The sequence below is a fragment of the Silene latifolia genome, chromosome 1 (genome assembly GCF_048544455.1).
Source record: "Silene latifolia isolate original U9 population chromosome 1, ASM4854445v1, whole genome shotgun sequence".
In the NCBI taxonomy this organism is placed as follows: Eukaryota; Viridiplantae; Streptophyta; class Magnoliopsida; order Caryophyllales; family Caryophyllaceae; genus Silene; species Silene latifolia.
In genome coordinates, this window is record NC_133526.1 from 193,634,730 (window position 1) to 193,646,097 (window position 11,368).

The window sequence follows — 11,368 nt, forward strand, 5'->3', positions numbered from 1 at the left end:
CAATTGTCTCAAAGCGGTGTGATCGGAGTAAACCACCACCTTAGACCCAACAAGGTATTGTCGAAATTTCTCCACGGCATGAACAATTGCCAACATTTCCTTTTCGGTTGTAGCATATCCACATTGTGTTTGATCAAGAGTCTTGCTTGTGTAATATATCACATGATGCTTCTTATCCACAACTTGCCCAAGTACCGCACCAACCGCGAAGTCCGAAGCATCACACATTATCTCAAAGGGAAGATTCCAATTCGGAGACCGGATTATCGGTGCCGTGGCCAATGCTCTCTTCAACCTATTAAAAGCTTCAAGACAAGAATCATCAAACACAAAGGGGGAATCCTAAATGAGTAATGAGGTTAGGGGCTTTGCTATTTTTGAAAAATCCTTGATAAAACGCCGATAAAACCCGGCATGGCCTAGAAAACTTCTCACTCCCTTAACATTATAAGGGGGTGACAAGTTCTCTATGACCGCAACTTTGGCCCCATCGACCTCAATGCCCCTCCTTGAAACGATGTAAGCGAGGACAACCCCTTCCTCAACCATGAAATGGCACTTTTCCCAATTAAGGACGAGGTTATGCTCCTCACACCGTTTCAACACACAAGCCAAGTTCTCAAGACCAAGCTCAAACGAGTCTCCATGGACACTAAAGTCGTCCATGAAGACTTCCATGCTTTTTTCAAGGAAATCGGAGAATATTGCCATCATGCACCTTTGAAAGGTGCCGGGCGCATTACAAAGCCCGAATGGCATCCTACGGTAGGCATAGACCCCTATTGGACAAGTGAAGGTCGTCTTCTCTTGGTCATCCGGGTGGATGGGAATTTGGAAAAACCCGGAATAACCGTCTAAGAAGCAATAATATGCATGGCCCGCGAGCCTTTCTAGCATTTGGTCAATGAAGGGAATTGGGAAGTGGTCTTTGAGGGTGGCGGCATTGAGCTTGCGGTAGTCAATACACATTCGCCACCCGGTCACGGGTCTAGTGGGTAGGGTGGTGCCATCCTCTTGTTCAACCATTTGTATCCCCCCCTTTTTGGGTACCACGTGGACCGGACTAACCCATTTGCTATCGGTAATTTGGTATATAATACCGGCCTCTAGGAGTTTCAACACTTCATTTTTCACCACCTCGGCCATCTTTGGGTTAATCCGCCTAAGACCGTCAACCTTGGGTTGACTCCCCTCTTCCAAAACTATTCTATGCATGCACAAACTCGGACTTAAGCCCTTGATGTCATCAATGCTATACCCAAGTCCTCCTCTATGAGTTTTCAAGATTTCCAAAAGCTTCTTTTCTTGGGACTCACTTAGGTTAGCATTAACGATCACCGGATAGGCCTCTCCCTCATCAAGGAAAGCATATTTGAGTGAGGGAGGCAAGGGTTTGAGTTGTACCTTTGGAGGGAGAAAGCCCTCCACTTTCTTCAATAGTTCCTCATCAACTTCGTGATCCTCTTTCATTGCCTCATCATGCAAAGAGATTTGAAAAATCTCTTCCATCTCCGCCTCTTCACGGGCTACTTCGTGCACTACTTCATCAATTACCTCAATTGTGCTCAATCTTTCTACACTTGGACCTTTCATCAAATTTGGCAAGTTAAATTCGATTTTGTTGCCCTCAATTTGGAAGGTTAGCCGCCCATTCTTCACATCAATGAGTACTCCTCCGGTAGCCAAAAATGGCCTACCTAGGATGATGGGAGTATGGCTATCCTCCGGAATATCAAGGACAACAAAATCGGTGGGAATCAAAAACTTTCCAACCTTGACGGGCACGTCCTCAATCACCCCCATGGGGCGTTTGACGGACCTATCCGCCAATTGGAGAGTCATGGTAGTGGGAGCCAAGTTTTGAATGCCAATCCTTTTTGCAACTTTCAAAGGAATAACACTAACACTTGCTCCCAAGTCACAAAGAGCTCTTGATATAGGAACACCGCCAACTACACAAGGAATGGAAAAGCTTCCCGGGTCACCAAGTTTAGTGGGCAATTTGTTAAGGATATGAGCACTACATGCTTCTTCCATAGCCACTATTTCTTGGTCACCCAAGACTCTTTTCCTTGTCAAAATGTCTTTTAAAAATTTTGAGTAGGTTGGCATGTTCATTATCACCTCCGTAAAGGGTAGGGTAACCTCAAGTTTCTCAAGCATATCACAAAATTTGGCATACTTGAGGTTTTCCCTACTCTTTATGGCTCTTGAAGGGTAAGGAATTTTAGAAACAAGTTGGGAATTGGAAGATACCTTTGGAGGAGCCGAACTTTTTGTTACCTTTTTAGAATGTTGCAAAGGTACTTCTTCAATAGCTTCCTCCTCATAAGGGAGGTCTTCCACATATCCATCAACATCCTTGTCCACTTGAATTCCTCTTCTAGTCAAATCTTCACAAGCCTTCTTTCCTTTCTTGTCTTCATTAGCTTTACCCGAAGCCTCAATGGGTGAGCTTTCCTCTTCATCATCCATTTCTACCTCATTCCCCTTGGGATCTTCATCAACTTCCAACTCAAGGTCTTTGTAAGGGTCCTCAAGCTCTAAACCACTCCTTAGCACTACCGCATGAGCATGGTGGCTATTTGAGGCATCTTTGGAGCTTTGTCCTTGAGCCAACAAACCACCGGGCGGCCTTTGAGGGTTAGCCATAGCATGAGAAGCCATCCTAGATTCCATTTCCCTCATGTCCTTAAGAAATATAGCTCTCAAGTTTGCTTGTTCTTGTTGAGTAGCTTTAGCAAAATTAGCTATCTCTTGGCTATGTTGAAGTTGCATGTTCTTAATCATCTTCAAAAGCTCCACTTGAGAGAGCTCACCTTGGGGTTCTTGATGAGGTTGGTTGGCTATGGGTAAAGGGAACCCATAGTCATATCTAGCATTGGGACCTTGGTTGTTGTTTTGCCCCACTTGGAAGTTAGCTCTAGGACCATAGTTGTTGAAGTTTGATCCTTGACCTTGTTCTTGAGACCCTTGAACATACCCTTGCCCAAATCCTTGATTTTCTTGATTTACTTGATTCCCTTGGTAAAACCCTTGGTTGCTTTGGTTCCCACCAAACTCTTGGTACCCTTGTTGTTGGTTGCCATAGTTTTGGGGTTGATTGTTGCTTGACCATTGGTTTTGGTTTCCGGAATTATTTCTTGGGTTTGGGAGAATTCCCCTTAGTTGAGCAAAACCGGGTGGATTGGTTTGGGTTTGTGGTTGGAGATGTTGGGGGTTTTGAACATTGGTGCTTTTGTAACTAAAGTTGGGGTGGTTCCTTAACCCGGGGTGGTAGAAATTGGTATTTGAATTGTAGGTGTTTGGGTTGTTGTAAGGAGGCCTTGGTGGTCTAGGATTGTTGTTGTAGCTTTGAAAAGCGTTCACCTCTTGAGCATTCTCTTCATAGGCACCATTGTAATTGTTGCCACACAAGTCATATGTATGACCACTTCCTCCACAAAGTTCACAACTTGAGACTTGAGCCACTTCTTCCATGGGCGGCCCATATGAGGTTGCGGCTTGGTTCACTTGATTCTTTGAAAACTTCTCAAATTGTTTTGTGAGCAAGTCGAGCTTGACATTTGTCTCGGAGTTGGAGGCATTTTCCTTAGGAAATTTCCCATTCCTTCGTAACATGTTCCCTCTAGAACCATAGTTTGCCTCCGAGTCTACCATTTTCTTGATCAAGGCCGTGCCCTCTTCATCACTCAAGTGGTCAAAACCTCCCCCCGCGGAGGCATTTACCATCTCCTTGGTTCTTGGTAGTAAAGTTTGGAAGAATGTTTGAGTAATGTACCATTCCGGTATTCCATGGTGGGGGCAACTTGCTATCAAATCTTGATAACGGTCCCAAGCCTCACCCAAGGACTCCCCATCCTCTTGCTGGAACGTATGGATCTCATTGCGGAGCATCGCGGTTTTGGAGGAAGGGTAGTACTTGGCCATAAATGCTTTGGCTAAGTCGTCCCAAGTAGTGAAAGTATCCGGTGGGTGGATGTTCAACCATCGGTCCGCTTTGCCCGTCAATGAAAACGGGAACAACATCATTCTCAAGGTGTCTTCGGACACCCCATTCTTCTTCATTAGTGAAACTTTCCTCTTAAACTTCCGGAGATGAGCATGGGCATCCTCTTCAATATGACCCCCGAACAAGTCCTTCTCAATTAACCCGACTTGGGAGGGATGCATTTCAAAGTTGTTTGGGGCCAAGGTGCTGAAGTTGATAGGGTTACATGAATCATTATGGTTAGGCCGGTTATGATCTCTAAGAGCCATTTGTGGGGGTAGATTTGGTTCTTGATGTGGTGGTGTTTGAGGTGGGCTATTATAATTAAGGAAGTTATGAAAGGGGTTCTCTTCTAAAGTCTCAATTGTGGTATTTGGTTGGACCGTAGTTGTTGTATCAAAATTTTGTGGGATGTGTGAGTTTGGTTGATCAATGTTTGCTTGTGTGGAATTATTCCTTACTCTTTCAAGAGTCCTAGTCCTCAAGGTTCTAAAAAGCCTTTCGGGGTCGGAGTTGAATAGAAGAGCTTGGTGATTCCTTCTAGGCATACACTTAACAAATCGTAAGTCTCCTAGTGTTTCTACACACTAGGGAAAGGCAAAAATCACACACACTCTACAAACAACAATCAACTACTAAAGCAAACTAACAATTGAGACAAGATTAAAGCAAAGACTCTAAATAAAACTAAGCATAACCTAACGCCATCCCTGGCAACGGCGCCATTTTGATATATAGAGAATTGTCGCGGTTTCCCTCTATCAAAACTATTTGTAAAACCCGAAAAAACGTAGTATTAAGTCGGGGTCGAACACAAAGACGGCGGGGGTTGCTACTAGGTTCAACTTAGAGTCAAGTTTAATCGATACTAAAAGTAGGGGTTTTGGTTTTAAACACTAGAGCAATTGAACAAACAAGTTGATGAAAATGAATATGATTAATTAAAAACTAGGGCTTTCGGGGTCATCTAAATGGTTTAAGGGCAAACATGATGAATCAAGGGGTCAATGATAAGAGGGTGTCCTAAGGGTGACATCTAACTCTCATTAAGCATCACACTTCTCTTGAACATACAACAAGACCTCCACAAATTTTCATTCAATGGGGGAATTAAGCAATAATGAAAAAAGGCACAAACTTTCACTCATGCAATTAATCAAACACCTTGTGTGCATGAACAAGAAAGATAAACAATCCACCAAAGACCCAAATAATCATACAATCATGCCATAAAAACCATATAGACTCCCCCTAAACCCTAGAAGGAAGTCTACTCACTCATACCAAAGATAACCATGCTAATAAGAGAAGAAGGACAATTAACATAAAGAGAAGACATGATGATGATTATAACAATTATTAAAGACAAGAAAAAGTGTAAACAAATGATTGATAAGTAAATAAGAGAAGAAGTATACCAACACAAGGAAAAATGATTGCTTGATTGAATAATAAGAAGGAAAACCCTTCAAAATCCCCCAATACAATCTTCAAAGAACAAGAGTAAACTATTGATTCTAACTAACAATTACTAGTTTTACTAAATATTAAGGAAAGATTAAGGAAAGATTAGTGCTTGATTAAGAAAGGATTACAATTAATAAGGAAAGTTTTCAAATCTAGGGTTGTGTGTCGAAAATGAATTAAAGAGGGGGTATTTATAGCTTACAATTGTTTAGGTCGAAAATTACAAAAAAGTTCAAAATGCGGAGAAGGGAGTCTGAGCCGGTGGACCGGCCGCCGGTCATTTGACCGGCACCAAACCCTCTGGAACTTTTGAGTTCCAATTAAATCACCAGGTATGGCAAGCCGGTGGGCCGGCCGCCGGCTGTTGACCGGCTCCAGGGGGTGTCTTCAGCCGGCTGACCGGCTGCCACCTAGTCGGCTGGGACTCCTTCTTCAGGTCTTCAATAGTCAACGTAAGCATAGTAGGACTCTCAGCCCGGTGGACATTTGCCGGCCAACCGCCGGGAGTCCTTCCTCTCTTCGATTCACTCTTCTTCTCTTCACTTCACTCTTCTCTTCTAAGCATCTCTTGAAGGTCCAATATCTAGCTCCCTTAGCCCTCTTCCTTATGCAAAATCTGTAGTGAGGCATACAAATCTCATAGTACGGGCTAAAGCTACAAAAATGGAGCTAAAAAGGGTCAAAACCCGCATGTGATCGGGAAATATGCAAAGAAAAGAAAGGTGAAATAGACACAAAATGGGGACTCATCAATTAGGAATCACTAAAATATAGTATAAGATCATAAGATAAATTAGGAGATTATACATTATTTATTACTCCGTAATAATTTATATTTACATACAAAACATAAACGTAAAGATTACCTCCTAAAAAAATTAAGGTACCTGGCGATTCGTTGAAACGTGGTTGGTAAATAATTCAAGTAAACCTAAATACTTTGATATAGTAAATTACAATATTTATTATAAGATGTACATATATAATATAGTCAATGTAGGTTAGGATCCGGTATGAATCACCAACATGATGAGAATTGAGAACCGTGAGAAACGTCACTAAATCTCCACCAAACATTGTTTTGAAAGTAGGTATACTGTAATTTCAAGCGCATATGGTAAGGTGTACCATCAAATAAAACCGAGCACTATTGACATTTCAAACGGATATGGTTTTACTTAAACAAATGTTTTCAAATTTTCTTTGTTTTTACGAGATATGGTTTTATCTTACTCAATCGTTGGTTGACTTTTACTCTGCATGAATGCAAATTTTATAATAATTATGTAATTATAATTAAAAATAAAAATTACCATAGGTACATAAAATATTTGGTTAATTTTATCAAGTACATTGAACTAACTCAACATGTACATTAATTTTATAATGAAGGTACATTGAATATAAGTTAGAGGTACAATGAATAGTTATTATATATATATATATATGTATATATATATATATATATATATATATATATATATATATATATATATATATATATATATATATATATATATATATATAGAGAAGGGTTCTCATAAGGCTCTTACATCTTATGAGTCCCTAAGTCCTTATAAGGACCTTAGGATGGAAGGGATGGAGGGATGAGATTACATCTCAATGGAGGGCTACAAATCTCCCTTCCTAATCTCCCTCACTAATCATGTATAACTCCTTCCTAATTTGTATAACTCCTTCCTCATTCTAATTCTCCCAACTCACTCACTCACTCATTATTCATTCTCTCACACTTCTCTCATCCCTCTTTCTCTCTCATTCTCTCAAAACAAAAAAACCCAAATAAAAACAAACTAAAAAAACCAAAACAAAAACCAAAAACCAAAAAATAAACACAAATCCTCCACCAAAAACCAAAAAATAAACACAAATCCTCCACCAGCCGTCCTTCTCGGTGACCACGCCCACCACCGCGACAACCATCGCCGCACAACCTTTCTTCTTCCGCAAAACCTCAGATCCACCACCACCAACTCCTCAAAAAAACGAGATCTCGAGCCACTGCCACCCCCTGCTGCCGCGTCTCACGCCGTCACCGCCTCTCAAGCATGCCGTCATAGTCATCGAAATTTTATAAGGGTTGCAATTATATGATTGTTTTCTCGAAAATACTTGTCTTTTTTAATAGATCTGACATTTTGATTAAAAAAAAACAAAATAAAGCATAAAAAAAAATCAAATCTCGTCTTTGGTTGGTGTGTCATTGCACATGAAATTTTCTTTGTTGTGTCGATGCCGTTATCTTTGTTGTTTGTGGTGGTTTTATTTTGTACGTATTTTGCTCCTTTTTTTTTTCAGATTTATTTTATTGTTTTTGTTTTATTTTCCACCACCATCTCCCTGATCTCCTTTTTTTTGTGTTGGTTTTGTTTGTTTTTTTATCGGTTTTTGTTTTTCAATCCATTCTTTCTTTGTTTATTGATATTAAGCTAAAATGTTATTATGTGGTATGTTGTTATTTAATTAATTTTTGTTAGATCTTGTTTTTTTCGTTTTTTTTTCATTTGGTTTGGACTAAAGTTGCACACTTTGTCTATTAATGTTACACACATTTGTGCTGAAGTTACACATCATTTGGTCGGTTCGGTTTTTTTATTTGTAATTTACATTTTTGATTTTTCAGATTTATTTGTGATTTTGTTGTTTGGTTTTTTTTCTTATATTTACCGGGTGTTTGAATTTTGGCCTAGAGTTATACATTATATGCCTAGAGTTATACATCATATGCATAGAGTTATACATTATATGACTAAAATTATACAATTTTGGACTAAAGTTTTACAAATATGGACTAAAGTTATACATATGAAGGACTAGAGTTATACAAAAATGGACTAAAGTTATACAACTATGGACTAAAGTTATACAAAAATATGGACTCAAATATATAATGGACCTTAGATTTTTAGATTTGTTTTAGATTTTTCATATTATTTTTTTTTGTTTTTTTGTTGTTATTTTTTTTTTTTGACTAGAGTTATACATCAAATGCCTAGAGTTATACATTGTATGTCTAGAGTTATACAGATTGTGACTAGAGTTTTACATCTTTTGACTAGAATTATAAATAATGTGACTAGAGTTATACATTAAATGCCTAGAGTTATACATTATATGCCTAGAGTTATACATCATATGCATAGAGTTATACATTATATGACTAAAATTCTACAATTTTGGACTAAAATTTTACAAGTATGGACTAAAGTTATACATATGAAGGACTAGAGTTATACAAAAATGGACTAAAGTTATACAATTATGGACTAAAGTTATACAACTATGGACTAAAGTTATACAAAAATTGGACTAAAGTTATACAAAAATGAACCAAAGTGACTAGAGTTATACATTGTATGACTAGAGTTATACAAACCGTGACTAGAGTTATACATTGTATGACTAGAGTTATACAAAAATTGGACTAAAGTTATACAAAAATGAACCAAAGTGTGACTAGAGTTATACAAACTGTGACTAGAGTTATACAAACTGTGACTAGAGTTATACATTGTATGACTAAAGTTATACAAAAATTGGACTAAAGTTATACAAAAATGAACCAAAGTGACTAGAGTTATACATTGTATGACTAGAGTTATACTTTGTGACTAGAGTTATACATTATATGACTAAAGTTGTACAATTTTGGACTAAAGTTTTACAAATATGGACTAAAGTTATACATATGAAGGACTAGAGTTATACAAAAATGGACTAAAGTTATACAACTATGGACTAAAGTTATACAAAAATATGGACTCAAATATATAATGGACCTTAGATTTTTAGATTTGTTTTAGATTTTTCATATTATTTTTTTTGTTTTTTTGTTGTTATTATTTTTTTTTGACTAGAGTTATACATCAAATGTCTAGAGTTATACATTGTATGTCTAGAGTTATACAGATTGTGACTAGAGTTTTACATCTTTTGACTAGAATTATAAATACTGTGACTAGAGTTATACATTAAATGCCTAGAGTTATACATTATATGCCTAGAGTTATACATCATATGCATAGAGTTATACATTATATGACTAAAGTTATACAATTTTGGACTAAAGTTTTACAAATATGGACTAAAGTTATACATATGAAGGACTAGAGTTATACAAAAATGGACTAAAGTTATACAATTATGGACTAAAGTTATACAACTATGGACTAAAGTTATACAAAAATTGGACTAAAGTTATACAAAAATGAACCAAAGTGACTAGAGTTATACATTGTATGACTAGAGTTATACAAACTGTGACTAGAGTTATACATTGTATGACTAGAGTTATACATTTTTTTTTATTGTTATTTGATTTAAGAAAATGACTAAAAAATGATAACTAACAAAATAAAAGACAACTAAAATAAAATAAAAGACAAAAAAAATAATAAATGGAAAAAACAACTAAAAACATACAAATTAATACAAAACGAAAAAAAAAAAAAAAAGAGTTGAAAAAAAAAAAAAAAAAAAAAAAAAAAAAAAAAATCAGCGGCGGTGGGCGGCGGCGGTGGGGTGGCGGCGGTGGGGTGGTGGGTGGTTAATTGGTGTCGGGTGGGGTGGTGGTGGGTGGTGGTGAATGAGGAAGAGAGGAATGAATGATTTATTTGAGTTTTTTGATTTTTTTGGATTTTTTGGGTTTTTTATTTATTTGGATTTTTGGGTTTTTTTTATTTATTTGGGTTTTTTTTTTGGGGTTTGAGAGAAGAGAGAAATGAAATGTGTAAGATGAAAGAGAAATGGATGAGTGGAAAAGAATTATAAAGTAAATTAGTGATTAATTAGAGTGGATTAGTGAAGGAGGAGAGAGATGGTGAGATTAGCTTATAAACACACTTTTTGGGCTTGATCTCATCCCTCCATTTCCCTCCATCCAATGGCTCATAATAGAACTTATGGACTCAAAATAAATGTGGACCTTAGTTGATCTCTTCTCTATATATATATATATATATATATACATATTATTTTAACACATATCTTAACAATAATATATATCAAAATAGATACAAAAATGTAAACAAGATGGAGATGTCATAGTGGTAATAGCAAGACCATCCAAACCAAGAGGCCATGGGTTCAAGCCTCACCAACATCTTTTTTTGAGGTTTGACTTACATAGTTAACCAAATGTGTTAACAATTTAACAACAAATGCTAAATTACTAATCTACCCTTAAACTAATTAATGAAAGTTAACTATAGTTTGCCACGTGTCACAATGTTATTGGGTTGTGTATGAAAATTCCATACACAATGTGTATCTCTATCATCTTCCGACGAAAATTGCTAAAGAAGACACAACTTGGACGCCATGAAATGTGTGTATGGTTTTTTCGTGCATAGTCATTCACATCGCGACACGTGTTAAACTCAAATTAACTTACATTAGTTTATTTAGGGTTAAGTTAGTAATTTAGTATTTCTGATTAACTTGTTAACTACATGTGGTTAGGATCTACTCCCTCATATTCACCATTTTCTTATTTCGTAAAACGTTTATTCTTTCTTCCCCTTTCCTATTTTGATAAGTTTTATACTTATAAAATTATCATTATATCCTTGATTCTTTTTTGTATTTACATTTTATGTCACCCATTTATTTCCTAACCCAACCCAATTAACCCAACCCATTAACACTAATCCTAATCCAAAAACTAACCCAGTCCAATTACTCCTAACCCTAATCCCTCACGCCATATTTAGGGCCTCTAATTAGAAAACCCTAAAACTCATCCTCTCTCGACCGCTATTGTCATCGCTCTCTCTCTCTCTCTCTCCCTTTCTCTCTCTCTCTCTCTCTCTCTCTCTCTCTCTCTCTCTCTCTTGATTCCTCTCATCTCCTCTCTAAATCATCTGTCTCCCTCACTTTTATTCCACCCCC

The 11,368-nt window shown here is 37.2% G+C and overlaps 1 non-coding gene across 1 annotated transcript; it reads left to right on the forward strand.

Annotated features, from left to right (window-relative positions):
* Positions 1 to 3,790: 3,790 nt before the first annotated feature.
* LOC141619960 (small nucleolar RNA R71) lies at positions 3,791 to 3,897 on the forward strand. Its single transcript, XR_012531850.1, has one exon. It is a non-coding gene; the product is annotated as a small nucleolar RNA R71 (small nucleolar RNA).
* The last annotated feature ends 7,471 nt before the right edge of the window (positions 3,898 to 11,368 follow it).